This window comes from Thunnus thynnus, chromosome 22 (genome assembly GCF_963924715.1).
Source record: "Thunnus thynnus chromosome 22, fThuThy2.1, whole genome shotgun sequence".
NCBI classification, from domain to species: domain Eukaryota; kingdom Metazoa; phylum Chordata; class Actinopteri; order Scombriformes; family Scombridae; genus Thunnus; species Thunnus thynnus.
In genome coordinates this window covers 4,966,053-4,980,482 of record NC_089538.1, presented here as the reverse complement: position 1 = coordinate 4,980,482, position 14,430 = coordinate 4,966,053, and the positions used below count along the sequence as shown (strand labels likewise).

The following is a 14,430-nucleotide window of genomic DNA, read 5'->3' as shown; positions in this document are numbered from 1 at the left end:
AACCTGCTCAATTTCCTGTTTGCCACTGAAGTGCTTGTCAAGATTATTTCCTCACCTTTTCTCTTGCTCCTAAAGGCTGATGATACTTTCCATAATATTTTAAAAATAAAAAGGACACCTTCCTTTGTATTTCAATAAAATCAGTCAGGGACAAAGTAGAGAGTCCACAACACCACAGGCAGTGACACAGACAGGTGCTGAGATGTGGTAAGCATTGAGTTCAACAACAGATTAATCTAATATTCTCACTGATTTATTCATAACCACAATTGAAGTGAATAAAGACCAGTTATGGATGTTTCACTCACCAGTTGTTGTCCCTGCTCAGCCTGTAGTTTAGTGTAACGTTAGTCCATTTGTGTATTCCACCATCCTCAATAGAACAAAATAATCCAAACAGTTTAACAAACTTTGTACATATCATGGTCCCTTATTAAAACTTCATCCTCCTCTCCTTCGTGCTGGCAAACCTGCCAACCACTTTGTCTTTGTCAATGTTTATGTCTTGCTCAACACACAGCAAAATGAGGTTGGATAGTCTGGCCTCATCCATGCATGAATGCGCATAGCTCTTAATGAGCCTCAGATGTTTCATTCACCACAAACATAAGAAGACACGAGTATCTCATATTTTAGAACTAACAGAGAATGAATAGAAAAAGTTCAGAGAGTGACTAGTCCTGATGTGCTGCCAGGTTTGGTCGCGCGCTACGTCCCCGGCGGGGCCCCTCCTCAGTGTGGGCCTTTTGGCAGTGGCCCCCTCTGCCCCCCACAGTCGCTCCACTTATGACTCTACTGTAGTTGTGTGTTTTTCATATGGTTGCTCTCTTTCTTCCTGCTGGCTTGAGATGACTTAATTTAATAACCACTGATACAGACACTTGGGGTTATTAAGTCTCCGGGAGAAGAAGACAACAGCTTCATGACTAATTATGATGTTGGCCACGTCACATTGTGTGTTGGCTTTTGGCTTGTGTTCATGTTGTGCATGGGGATGAGAGAGAGGGAGAGCACATAAGGACTACTGAAAAAAAAAGAATAGATAGAGCTAGAGATTTTAAGACATTCACTCTAAATATTGAATCTATTTACCCATCAACTTACTTTGCTGTTGTTTGATAATAATTTCAGTGACTCTCCCTTAATTAACAACTCTATCATTCCCTGGCCATTAAAATGTGCATCACAGCACTTTTTGCAATCCTGATTGGCAGCAGCAGTCAATAGCATGATGGAAAGTCATGTTCACATATTCAAAGCAGGCCTCCCCATCTGTCTATTGATAACCTCGACATGTTAACCCTTCAACCTTGTGCTGCTGCAAGTCAACAGATAAGCTCTCAAACTTAACGTCTCCATCAGCCTCATCCGTAATGAGCCCTCATGTAGCCACTTGATAGGAGACCTGCACTTAGGTAGTTAATGTCCTCTATTGAGCTGAAGCACCAGCGGCTGTCAAAGCAGGGAGAGAGCATGAGAGAAGAGGAGAGAGGTATGGAAATGTCAATGATATTCCTGGACATTTGTCTTTCTGTGTCACTATTTTTTCCTCTCCATTGTTCCCACATTTTTCCCTCTCTGTCACAAAGTGAAGGCAAAATGTAAAAAATGTAAAATCATCAAGCAAGCTTTTAAGATCAAAGCCTGAGCCAATGTTTATTAAAAAAAAAAAAAAAATCACAATCAACCGCAACCACTGGATGGCACCTCACTTGTGATTGTCAATACATTATATTATCTCTATGGAAGAAAATTGGATGTGAAGATTGATCCGTTAAGTGCAGGGATTTGTGATAAAGAAAAACTGTGGGGTTGCCAGGTATTCCCAGCCCCTGACCTTTAATAGTAGGTGTGGAAAATCCAGTTGGGGGTTGGTTGCAAGTGTGGAGGCCTGCCTTTGTAGGGGCCCGACGCGGGTGACTGGATCCAAGATCTTGCTGTCAAACAGCATCAACGATTTAGCACGCTGGGCCCCACAGATTACTTTGTGGCTTTGATATAAAAAACACCACAAAGTGTGCAGTAAACAACACTAGCAGGCATGCTACATACACCAGTTTTTGTCAGGTCAAAAGGACAAACAGTGGAGGATGGGAACATCAGGAAAGCAAAGAGAAAAAAAAGTGTTAAATGAATCTGTGCATTAATTGAGAGCAAGACCATTCAACAAAGTAATCAGACACGATGCTTCCAAAGGCTGGTACACAGGACACCGCAAAACCAAACAGTTATCCTTTGTGTAATGTATTCAGCTGCTGTATTGCCCTGTTGCGGACAGCAGCGGTGGCTTCTGTGTGCAGAGCGTGTAACGAAGGCTGACACATTGAGGAGGCAGCAGTCACCCTGTCCATTAACTCTGAAATCCTGATTCCAGTCAGCTATACTGCAGCAGAGGCTCTGCACTTTTGCTGCACTCCTAGTTGGCACACACATAGGTTTGCAACACATACACAATCTGTCTCAATGTAGGCACAAATTCACCCAAAACATACCCTAAAAGGATATTTTCTGCTTCTGTTTTTGAAAAGTTGTACTTTGCTAGTGATAAGTGAAACTGTATACAGAGAACTGGGAGGAAATATTTTCCGCTGAGGGGAAATCAGTGGAAAGTGTTTATTTCAAGGGTTTCTCTCTGAGATAAGAGATGACACAAGAAGGAGCAAACATCAGAAAGGGGGGATTATGACCAAACTGCCTCCCAGAGGGAGAGAATGATAAAGACTAGAGCTTTAAAAAAAAAAAAAAAAAAAAGAACTCGTCTAAGCTGGGAGTTGGTGTTGGGGGAAAGGATTAAAATGACAGGTATGAATATCAAGAGAAGATTTGGACATCCTGGCGAAAGGACACTCAGTGCCAAGAAGCTGTGCAAACTGATATCTGTGGAGACAGGAATCTACAATACTGTCTGGCATTACGTTATTCACTGATTTACACTCGACTTATTTACTGGATAAATAAATATCTCTATTGTTTCAATTACAATTGTACTTGTCATATAGTGTCTCTTCACTGAAGTTCTGGATTGGTAGTATTTTATGTAATGTATCTACTTCGTGCATTTTTGTCCATATGCAGCAGCTGTTTTATACACATAAATAATAATAATGTGCACCTCTGCTAAAATTTAGTAAATACTGTCCAACATGCCTGGTGGCTTTTCTGTTTTTGTTTTTTTATGATCACATTTTTATCGTTATTCAACAAACCATACAAAGATATGCTGTGAGTTTATGAAATATAAGATTACAGAAACACAGAATTAGCTTTCTTTCAGTAAGCATATATACAACCTGCCTAAGACATAAGAACATGTCATGCATTAGAACAGAAAGTAATGATATTGACAATAATGATTACATAATGATTAATTACAATAAGGGATAAATAAAGTAAAGAAATAATTAAAAAGTGCATACATACATACATACAAAAGACACACATGCACATCAAACACACACACTCAAAGACAAAACAGAGGGTGCTAAACATCTAAGCACACTAGATTGAAAAAGCTAGAGGCAATATATTGACCTTACAGAGTGTTTTTCAAGGATTCAGCGGTACCACGCCAGGCATTTAATGTGTTCTCATTGGCACCATTAATTTGAGCTGTTGAGAGCTCCATGTATATGACATCTAAAAAGAAGAGGGTCTAAGATCTTATAGTAAGAGAATGAAGTGGCCTCCAGCGGGTTGCAGTCATTTTCTTGGATGCTGTCAGTCCGGCAAAAATTACACACTTTTTGAGTTTGGAAAGATTAAGAACTGATAGGTGATTTAGAATCGAAGCACATATAGTTACAGGTACTGTTTCATGTATAAAATTGGATAATTTGGATGCAACATTGTTCCAAATTGTCTAACAAGAGGACAGTCCCAAAACATATGAAGAAACGCGCCCTGAATCATCACTGAGCACAGGTCACAAAAGGAAATAATAATGATTTTCAAGCGATGGAGTTTGACAGGGGTAAGGTATGTTCTTTGCAAATATTGAAGTGAATTTGCTGATGATCTGGGTTGCGAGATGCATCATGGATAACATTATCTACTGCCAGACTTGACTGGCTTGAAGCCTGTCTGATCAGAATTGACTAGTGATGGCATGTGGTGCCCGAGATGGTGGGCAAGGAGCTTCACAAAGATCTTGAAATCAGAATTCAAGAGACTGAGAGAGTTGTAACTGGCCATTCAGTTGGATCCTTGTCTTTTTTTAAAAGCAAGGAAATGAGGGCAGTATTAACATCCTTTGAGAATCTTATATCCAGAAGAAATGGACGCAGCTGCTCCCAGAAAGTTACATAATATTCAGGGGGGGATCCCATCAATACCTGGTGATTTACCTCTCTGCGTGGTCAGTGCTGCTTCCCTGAGCTCCTCTCAGGTGATTGGTTTATCTAAATTAGTTGAGTCTGTTCTTGATAGCTGGGGTAAGTGTAACTGATTTAGAAATCTGTCACATTGATTTTTGTCTGGGAGTATCTCTGAGTTATATAAATTGGAGTAAACTGTTTGGAATATTTCTTTTACCTGTTTGGGATCAGTGCAGATATTGCCATCTGCAGGCTTAGTAGCAGGGATATCTGAAAAATGGCCACCGGCCCTAATTCTCATAGCAAGAAGGTGGCTAGGTCTGGCACTATAAAAAAAAATACTGTTCTTATGTTCTAATGTTCTGAAAAATTGAGTTGCAAAATGGAATCTAACCTAGTAAATTCTGCCTCAAGATTTTGTAAGCGAAGAGATCTGGTTTTGTGTGCATTAGAGCTAAACAGTGTTGTGTTCCTAATGCTCCTAATGAAGCCCTTTATCACATCCCGCAGTATTCTGGAGTCCTCCACAGAACCAGCAGTAAAACCAATAAATTCCCTGAATTCTATGATGAATTGTTAAGTATAGGCTTTGTTTTTCAATAAAAAGGTGTTAAAGCACCATCTGGCTGCACGCTTAGACAGACGACCCAAAGTGGCAGAACAAAAGACACTTTTATAGCGCTATTGGGAGTAAAACTACATAATTAATACAATGAAAAAGCTGAGGGGACGCAAAAAGAAAATGTATTCTAGAAAAAGATTTATGTCTACCTGAGAAAAAAGTAGAATCTTTTACAGAGGGGTTGACTAATCACCAAATGTGATGTCATAAACTGTAAGGTCGGTCTGTGATCACAAAAGGATATGGGGCAGCCAAAGAAAAAGTCCAGCTCAGTAATACAACAACAATGTTTATTGCTAATTAGATTAATTTAGCTAGATAATGACCCAATGTAGCTATGGCAACATGCACAGTAGCTATAACATTAGCCTGCAAAATATGCATTTGAATGAAAATAGAACAAAAAGTAGGTTATTTATTAACTTAAAGGTAATTATACTCTTTAATTATGATAAGCAATGTTCGGTGTATTTGGGGCCGGTTGATTTACATCCTACCTGCTAAGGGACATTGGGCTGTCATCACCCCAAGAGCTCATACAATGTTAGCCCTTTGTGTCCAGCAACAACAAGATGATCAAAAAAGTTCAGCAAGTAAACAATTCAATTTTTTTTCAATCCAATTTTATTTATATAGCGCCAAATGATAACAAAAGTTATCTCAGGGCACTTTTCACATAGAGCAGGTCTAGACCGTACTCTTTAATTTACAAAGACCAAACAATTCCCCCATGAGCTAGCACTTGGCGACAGCAGCAAGGAAAAAACAATGCAGACATAGCAAAGCAACAGTCCACATAAGTAGAATTGCCAGTCCAGCAGGCAGCCAGCCAACTCAGTGCAGAACTAGAGCTGTTCTCGGCATCATCCGAGGTGGACTCCAATGCTGCTGTTCAATGTAGAGGTCTCCAGACGTGGGGCCGCCACAGAGGTCAGAAAATCCTTCGCTTCTTTTAGAGAGGTGAAGGCCTTGTAAATCCTCCGCTTATTTGAGAAAGGTGAAGGCCTTGTATTGAACACTGTCCTTAATCTTCAACATGGCGGGATAAAGTAGAAAAAAGTCCAGACCTTTAGCTCAAGCTGTATCCATTGCCTGATGGAAGGCTTGGCCGCATTTAACAGTGAAATTGCTGTAGTCAGGACAGAAGCGAATTCTCTACCATTAATGGAGAGAGGATTTTTCCTGGCAGCACATAGAATGGTCTGGCAGGTGGGGTAGCGAAGCACGTTGAAAATTAGGGGTGCAGTTACAGTGACACGAATGTTACATCTTCTGTTCCTGTCCTCCATATCCGCTAACTTGAGCTCAATTTCCTGAAGAGCTTTGTCATGGCTATCCAATGTACTGGACTCACTCTCAACAGTGGTTTAAGTGTATTAACGTCCGATCTGATCGTGCCAAGGCCTGCCGTCAGCATGGCTAGTTCAGCTTGAATAGCTCTTAGCTTCTCATCGGTGTCTTTCCCTACCTGTTGAATCTGGATGAGGCGCTGTTCAAAGGAGACATGCTGTTTTTCCAATACAGAATCAGCAATGGCATTGATGTCCTGCCCATAGCTTTTCTTTTCCTAGATATTGTCATTAGCTAACTTTAATCAATGCAAGATCAGCCAACATGGAATCCAGTAGCTTGAAAGATCAACATTTGGCGAAACTGGGCTAGGAAGCCCTGAAAACCTAGGCTGCCATCTTGTCCAGCTCATCACGTGTCTCCACTTTTCTGTATTGTACTTGTACATCGGTATCAATGACTGTTTGCAAACCATGTTGGATGCTATCAGCTATAGATGAAATTGCAGCTCAAGCCATGTATCCCTTATGTGCAGGATAAAGCAAAGAGAATTCTCTCCCCAATCTGTTCCCTGCAGATTTCTCATTGTTGTTGTGTGTTAATCTCAGTGATAACAGCGAGGACTCGAAGCTCCCTATCTGGAGTTTAAATCAATAGGCACTTCCATTTATCGAACATAGACACCAACAGAGCATCAAAAAGGGCTTATGTCTTAAATAAGCTGTTGTACAGTGCACACTGTCGGTCTGTCTTTCTGTTGATCTCTCATTTTTTCACTGTCTTTCACACACATACACACACACATTAACTGCTGTTCCTCTTCACGTAGGCTTTGGATAAATTAGATGTGATTCAGCAGGCATTTTAAACACTGGGGCGTCTCATACCCTAGAGCTCTGCAATCTGGCTCCCCAGAAAGATGATGACTCTTTCTTTCTCTTTCTCATGCACTCTCCCTCTCTCCCTCTCTCCTCTCTCAACTTTCTCTCTTGCACCATGCTCTGTCTCCCTCGCTCCCCAGAGCTATTGTTGGGCCTTCATTGCGTATAGAAATTGTATTTAAAAATCCTTAAATCCTTGTCAAAATTTCTCCCTGTGTGCAGGAGATTACTGTGAACCAGTATTATTCTGGAATGGCTTTACCAGGCACTCTCCCTCCCCACCAACCTTTGAGCATGTACCCTGATTATTACCTTCACAATGGCACGCAGAAAGGAATTGCTTTCAGGTCCCAGTAAACCTGTAAATCACCTTCTGAAGTTGTTGCAAGGCAAAGAATAAGCACTTTTAGAAAAATGAATGTTTCACTGCTAGTGCTAATTAGAATAAAAAGGCACTGCAGCTTGGAGTTTTGTCATAATGTTAGTTGTACTGACACCTCTGTCTATTAGAATGGACCGGAAACATTTCTTTTCAATATTGTTTTGGCTCAGTGAGAGTAATTCTCTCCAGGGCCAATTGTCCATGGCCTTAGGTTAGGGGCCACCTCATAGACATCATGGATGAGGGAGAATGAGGTGGAGTTGAAGCCCATCTGGCCCAGACAGCTGGGTCCACAGCTGGAGGGACAGACAGTGACAGCTGACTCACCACACAGTGCTAGGCTGCAGAGATGGATGGATGGATGGCTGGAGGGGAGGGAAGGAAGCAATGGAGAGAAGATAAGTAGAGGTGAGCGAGAGAGCGAGATGGGAAAAGGTTGACAGCCTACAGCGCTCTTATTTAGCATTTCTAAAACAGTGAAATTGAGGCAAAAAAAGAGAATGTTTTTCTTCTCAGTTTTTGGCACAGATAAGTAATTTTGTTCTTGAAATAATACACACAAACTAACATTTTTGTGTGTGTATACATAGTATTGCTTATACAGTATGTAAGAGATTTCAGCAGTAACACAATCAGCACACAACACAACCTTACATCTGTGTCTGTTTATTTTGCTACACAGTGGTATATGTGCAGCTAACTGGTATGGATTGTCTGCACAGGAGGCGTTCAGCTGCATTTTTCAGTTGTCGTCTCGCACACGTCTGATGGAACAGACACGCTTCTATTTTAATCAATAAAGCTGTCTGCACAGGCTGTGTAAAGGCTTACTTTTTAGTCTATTCTTATTTAATCTAAATCTATTTTATTCTCTTTTACCCATGCAACTACACTGATTGTGTATTGGGCTCTGAGCGCTGCCAATTCGTGGGTGATCTACACTCAACTCTGTCCCTAAATGCTTCCTGTGTAGACACAGACAGAGAGAATTTGCTGGTGCTGCTCTAATGTGCTCATGCTACACCCTCTGTGCAGACACGGTGTGGGCTGATGTAGTTGGCCAGTACTGCTGACACAATGTCCGGTTTAGGATCATAACAGTAGAGAGTGTCAAGGGGACAAGAGCAAATGTAATATGAATATGAAGTTATTAATATCAAAACACAGCTTATAGCCTAACACTCTGGGTGCTCCTCCCTGACTGACCAGAGCAGCCACAAAAACCTGTAGATTAAAAAAGCCCTGACACCACCAGGGCTCTGTAGATATCTGTATATGATATGCTTGGTTAAAAAGTGACCAAGCAGCTTGTTTGGAGCATCGACCGTGGCCCAACCCCAGGGTGAACCAAGCCTCATCTATTCCTGTAAAGGAGTAAATTATTTTGACTGTGGGTGAAAAAAAGCTGATTCAGCTGATGAGACATTCTTCCAGCACCCTGAGGAGTAAGCCATCCCGGTACTGTTTAAATATTCAACATGCCCACCTACTGATAGATATCAGATTTTTGTAATTACCAAACACCCAATTAACTACAGAGCTAACATAAGATTGGCAGACAGTGTCATTCTGCGTATGATCGTTAATGGAAACTTGGAGAAAATGGCTTTTATGGTGATGGTGGAAAGGATGGATGGGGGGGTTTATACTTTTCCTCTCATCTCCTTGCTGTCTCCCTTTCTCTCCCCCTGAGGATATATCATTTCACATGATTAAGATGTGTGCAACCTGCTCCCTCCATCCAAGCGAAACAGGAGACCCCCCCCCCGCCCCCCCCACCAGCTAGTTATCTTTCCCCTTCTCTACCGAGCTGAGGCTTCTTTTGCCCACAACACACACATTTTCCTTTAATCCCTCCCCTCTAATTACCAAACACACTCTCTCTGCCTTTTTCCTTTCTGTCTTTCATCCTGATCCCTTCTTTTTCATCTATCGTATCTCTCACCTTCCCCATTCCCACATAGTGCATTAAGCTTCTTTTTCACTTCCTGCTCATTATACGCCATATAGATGTATTCATTTAACCAGATATTTTTAGTTTTCAATGCTGGTGAAGCCACAATGGTATTAGTGGCTTCCTTCCTCTTTAACTCTGTACTCTAATGCAGCGGTTCTCAAACTTTTTCATGTCAAGGACCCTAAATTGATACAAATTAGACCACAGATCCTCATTTGATAAGATTTTGTCCCAGGGTCCCCCATCTGAGAATATTTTTGCTTTTAGATGTTTTATTACAGAAAGTGTATGAAACCAGTGTCCAAAATAGTCATATATGCTGTCATTGATGGAATTTATAGTGAAAATAAATTATTCCCTTTTTTGCTGGGGACCCCCTGGTACCCCACAAGGACCCCTGGAGGTCCCGGACCCCACTTTGTGGACCATTGCTTTAATGCACCCATCAGTTTTGTATAGATGGCTTAATATTTTGCTTTCATTCATGATTTTGATCTTTTTTGTGGCTTACTTTCAAGGCATTGTTGGGTTAATGTATGCACCTGATTACCGGCAGGATAATTGATGCAGGTTGGTGGAAAACCAATAGATTTTAATTACCAAACCTCCATGAGAGCAGCATATTAAAGTGAGTAAATAAACAGTGTGAATCCCATTTCAATCCACAGTCAGGTTACAGGTCCATGTTAATGTCTTTGCAATGTTGCATGTCTGTGGATACACAGTTATATTAGCTAATGTATTGTATAACTGCCATGTTGCTGTACAAATGTCAAAGCATGGAGTCTGTAGCCCAATTATTTTGACAGTGAGCAGATAAAGTCTTTATTTTTTGTGTTTATTTTAATGTTTTGTGAGCAGCCTATAGCCTAGGTCTATGGCATAGAAGCTTGGTTTCATACGGCTGTTGTGTTGCATACGTGATGTCTTTGAATCAGATAGTGGTAACTGTGCCATAGGCTGCAGCCAGCTGGCCCACAGTGTTCCATTTTAATGTCTTAAAAATGATTAATCGCTAACATTGTGGTTACTCTATAGTGTGGATAGGTCATAATGTTGTTGACAGAAGATTCAGACTGTTGCCTGTGTTGTTGAGTTGAGTTAAATATATGGAGAGACCGTCCAAAGATCTGTTGCAGTCTTTGTTTTTGTATAAGTGAATGTTCTTAAGAGAGAGAAATGAGACTTTTCAGTTGCCTCTCCACTGTTAGTGTCTTGGCCATCGTCCAGTCCAGCACCGCGGACAGCACCACTGTGTTGCTGTCCCAGCGGCATACTGAAACAGAGATGAAAGGGAACCTGTTGCAGAGAAACCCTCATTAACAAGAGATGTTTTGCTTATGCATAGAAATAAATCTATTTAGAGATATTTGCTTACCACAAAACAATTCTGTGAACTGACAAGGATTGAAATTAATAAGCTTGGTTAGTGAAAAATCCCTCAGAAAGTGAAAACTAGTGGCTTTCTATTGAAAAATCATTGTGCAATCAATTTGAGAAAATTTAATGCCCATCCATGAATTTGTTTTTCCTGCCACGTCTAATCCCAACCCACCCAAAAATCTCATGGTTGTGGTGGGTGTTTGGGTATACAAGGTGTCTTACTTGGACACATGACATGTTCATTTCTTCTTATTTTAGATGTCCGCTCTCAAAATACTACGCCGTAAAGCCAAGATAGCTACTGCATTCAGTTATGTTTTGTCGAGTATCAGGAGAGAGATATCACTTTTTTCTGAATGGATGACGTATTATTTGGGCTTCAAACACGATCCAACTGAAGCTTTCTACTGTCAGATCAGTTTTCCTTTTCATCTTTTCAGAAAGTGAGCTATCTGATTACCATAGGTTGATAAGGCATGTTTGTCATTCCACAAGTGAAGTGATTTTGAATACCCTGCCTGCTAAATGACAGTTAACAATTGACAACATAGATGTCAAACTGCTTTTCGGGTGTTTCTGTTTGCATTCCTGACATACAAGGTTATTTCCCTGTTTGCAGTATCCAGCAGTGCACTTATATAAGCGGACAACATCGGGGCTCAGTCTAGAGGAAGTTTCCCAACAGTGCACTTACATAAGAGGCTAACATCGGGGGCTCAGTACGGGAGAAAGCTACTGAATAGCACAAACAGGAGATGGGAGTTAAAAATTGATGACTTGCTTTTTGTGTTTTGCCTTCCCCTGCTGTGCGAGCAAAGAGATCCAGCTTGTCCTAGTTTCCTGACCTCACCCAACGGAAAAATCCAAGCCTTCCCTCTACTTCCTTTTTGGGTGCCATGTGCACTGCTGCTTGCACCCTTTAAATAGATCAATACATTAACATTGTACATACAGCCACATGGACTCTTTAGCGTTTGCTTCTTTGAAAAAAATCCCCTCCCACTTTGTATTTCTGTCATCTTTGCTTCTTAACATCGAGTGGTGTTTGAGCTCTAATTAATTAGGTGTCTAATGCCAAGAAGGTTTCCTCAGGATTAGAATGTAGACGAGAGGCTTTGATCCCTTGTCTGTCAGTAAACTAATCCCACTTCCTCCATCTATGACCTCACTTCCCCTAAGGGACTTTGGAGGTTGTAGTTTCACTGGGGGGAATATTTCGTGCAAGGCTTTTGGCCTCTGGGATGTGAGTGTTGCATCACTCAGCAGTAGCACCGACTTGACATGTGTGTGTAGTGCAATTAGTATGTGCGCATGTACGTGTAGTGATTGTTTACCTGTGTGTATTTGTGTACTCTGTATTCCTTGTTTTTCTTTTGCCAGAGGGGAGCAGAGCAGCAGGTGTTGGCAGACCTCTGTGCTTTTCACTATAATGAGTTCCCAGTCCACACACTGTCCTCTGAAGGAAACGTCTATAGTGTCAGTGTCTCATAATGAAACAGCACATTTTACATATACTTATATACTATATAGATACTTTGAAATATCTTTAGAGAGAAGTTTTATGATGGACGTTATTATAATCTGTAGGAATAACACTACACTTGAAATTAATATTATGCATTCATAAAGTTAATAGGGGCACCACCTCCGTTGATGAATTAATCAGTTAATACTTAATTAATTCATTAATTAGGAGGAAAAATAATTAAATCAAATTAATCAGTCTTATACTTACTCTGTCAGTCATGAACCCCCCATCTATATAATAAAAGAATACAAATATGACTTGGTGATAAATCAAGATATTTATTGAACTACAGGGAAACACTAAACATATGCACATATATACAATCAAAATGAATGAATGAATGTGGGAATGAATGGGTAAATTAAATTAACAAGTTATTGCTGACAGAATGAATGAATGAATTATCAAAAATGAGTCAAAAACACAGTGAGGGGCCAAGACGCCCCAATAAAATTTAAATTTTGAGGAGCTCTTGCATTAGCTCTCAGACAGAAGCATGGTAGATGGTTTTCCAAAATCTGTGTGTCTTAGGACAATTGGAATAAAAAGATTCCAAATGGGTTTGGACACAATAGCAGAAACACCTGCACAATATAAGTCACTTGAATTGAATATACTGAGCCAATCGGTACGTCTAAACCAGTGCACTGGAGGAGAAAGAGTGTGAAATGAAATAAATTAACTTTTACCCACCCAATACTTCATTTAATGAATATGCAACATTTCAGACCAACTTGACTTGAGTATATACTGTACAGTGACAACTTGAGTTGATTTGTTGTTTGTGTTGTTGTTGTAGGATTGCATGCTGCTGTTACTTTGCTAAACATCTTAGCACCCGAAAGCAAAAGAAAGAACCAGAAAGATAGAGAATGGGAACAAGCTTTTGGATTTGGGCACTCTACAGTTGGATGGATTGTGTGGGTTTGTCTGAGATTCTGTAATCTTCTAAGTTCAGCAGTTCAGTCTTGGTGCAAGATCAGGACTGGTGTCCCGGTCACCCTGGGTGTCACATCTCCCTCACCCTGACAGCAGCCAACACAGCATCTCTTGATCCCCCTGGGATGTTCCCACCTGGCAGAGGTGTATGTGTGTGTCTGTGTGTGTGTGTGCATGTATGTGTGGGAGAGAGTGAGTAAATGAGTAATAGTCCGGACGCTTTCTCTCCATCAGTGCAGAAGACCTGCACTGGCTTTTCCTGTTTTGGCCATTTTTCTTGCTTCTTGTCTCTAGCACTGAGCTCCCGTCCCAGCTGAGATCTCTATCAGCCATGATTTATCTGATACACAATCTCCCTCTATTTCTCTCTTTCCAGCTCTTTCCCTCTATCTCTCGCGCTCTTTCATACTACTTCTCCTCTTGCAATCCAACATTTACATTTCTTTCTGCACTGCTCACATCTTTCTCCTCCTCATTATTTCGCATTCCTTGTTCCTCCCGCTCCTCATGTTTTTTTTCTCGGTGTCCCCACCTGTCACTCTTTCTTTTTCTGTCTTGCCCACACTTAAGTACCCTGCCCTCCTTTTGGCAAGAATAGCTGAAAATGAGTACATGGAGTGCAAGGAGAAAATAAGACATGCAGAGGGGGAATTGAGGTCCAAGCTTGAAAGGGCGTGCTTAGAAGTGAGTGCGGAGAGGTCAAAAGAAAAAATGAGAGGAGAGGATTAATAGATGATAAGAGATAGGAGGTGTGGATGCATGAAATAAAACATTACAAATATTATAGAGGGAGAATATTCCTCAGTTAATTTGACAGTTAGTAAATAGTTAGTATTATTGAGTTCTTCATTATCTTTATTATCTGCATATGTTGTTTGTAATTGTACCAGTATGTGTGTGTTATTGCTGTACTTACTCAAGAGAATGTGCTCACTGGTATTGTATCCATTGATTTAAAAATCTGGTGCTTCTGTTTATGTGTATGTGTTCAAACAGCAAACCCAGCATGCATGTGTGCCTACCATCCTTCCTGCGTGCGTGCTCCCCTCCTTCCAATTCTCTCCACTCATTCCCCTCCCACTCTCTCTCTCTCTCTCTCTCTCTCTTTCTCTCTCTCATTGCTCCAACCAGACAC

The 14,430-nt window shown here is 40.8% G+C and overlaps 1 protein-coding gene across 7 annotated transcripts in view; it reads left to right on the top strand.

The window, feature by feature from the left end:
• nrxn2b (neurexin 2b) overlaps positions 1–14,430 on the top strand; it is a 715,289-nt gene that overhangs the window by 486,857 nt on the left and 214,002 nt on the right. The gene's annotated exons all lie outside the window — the stretch shown is intronic.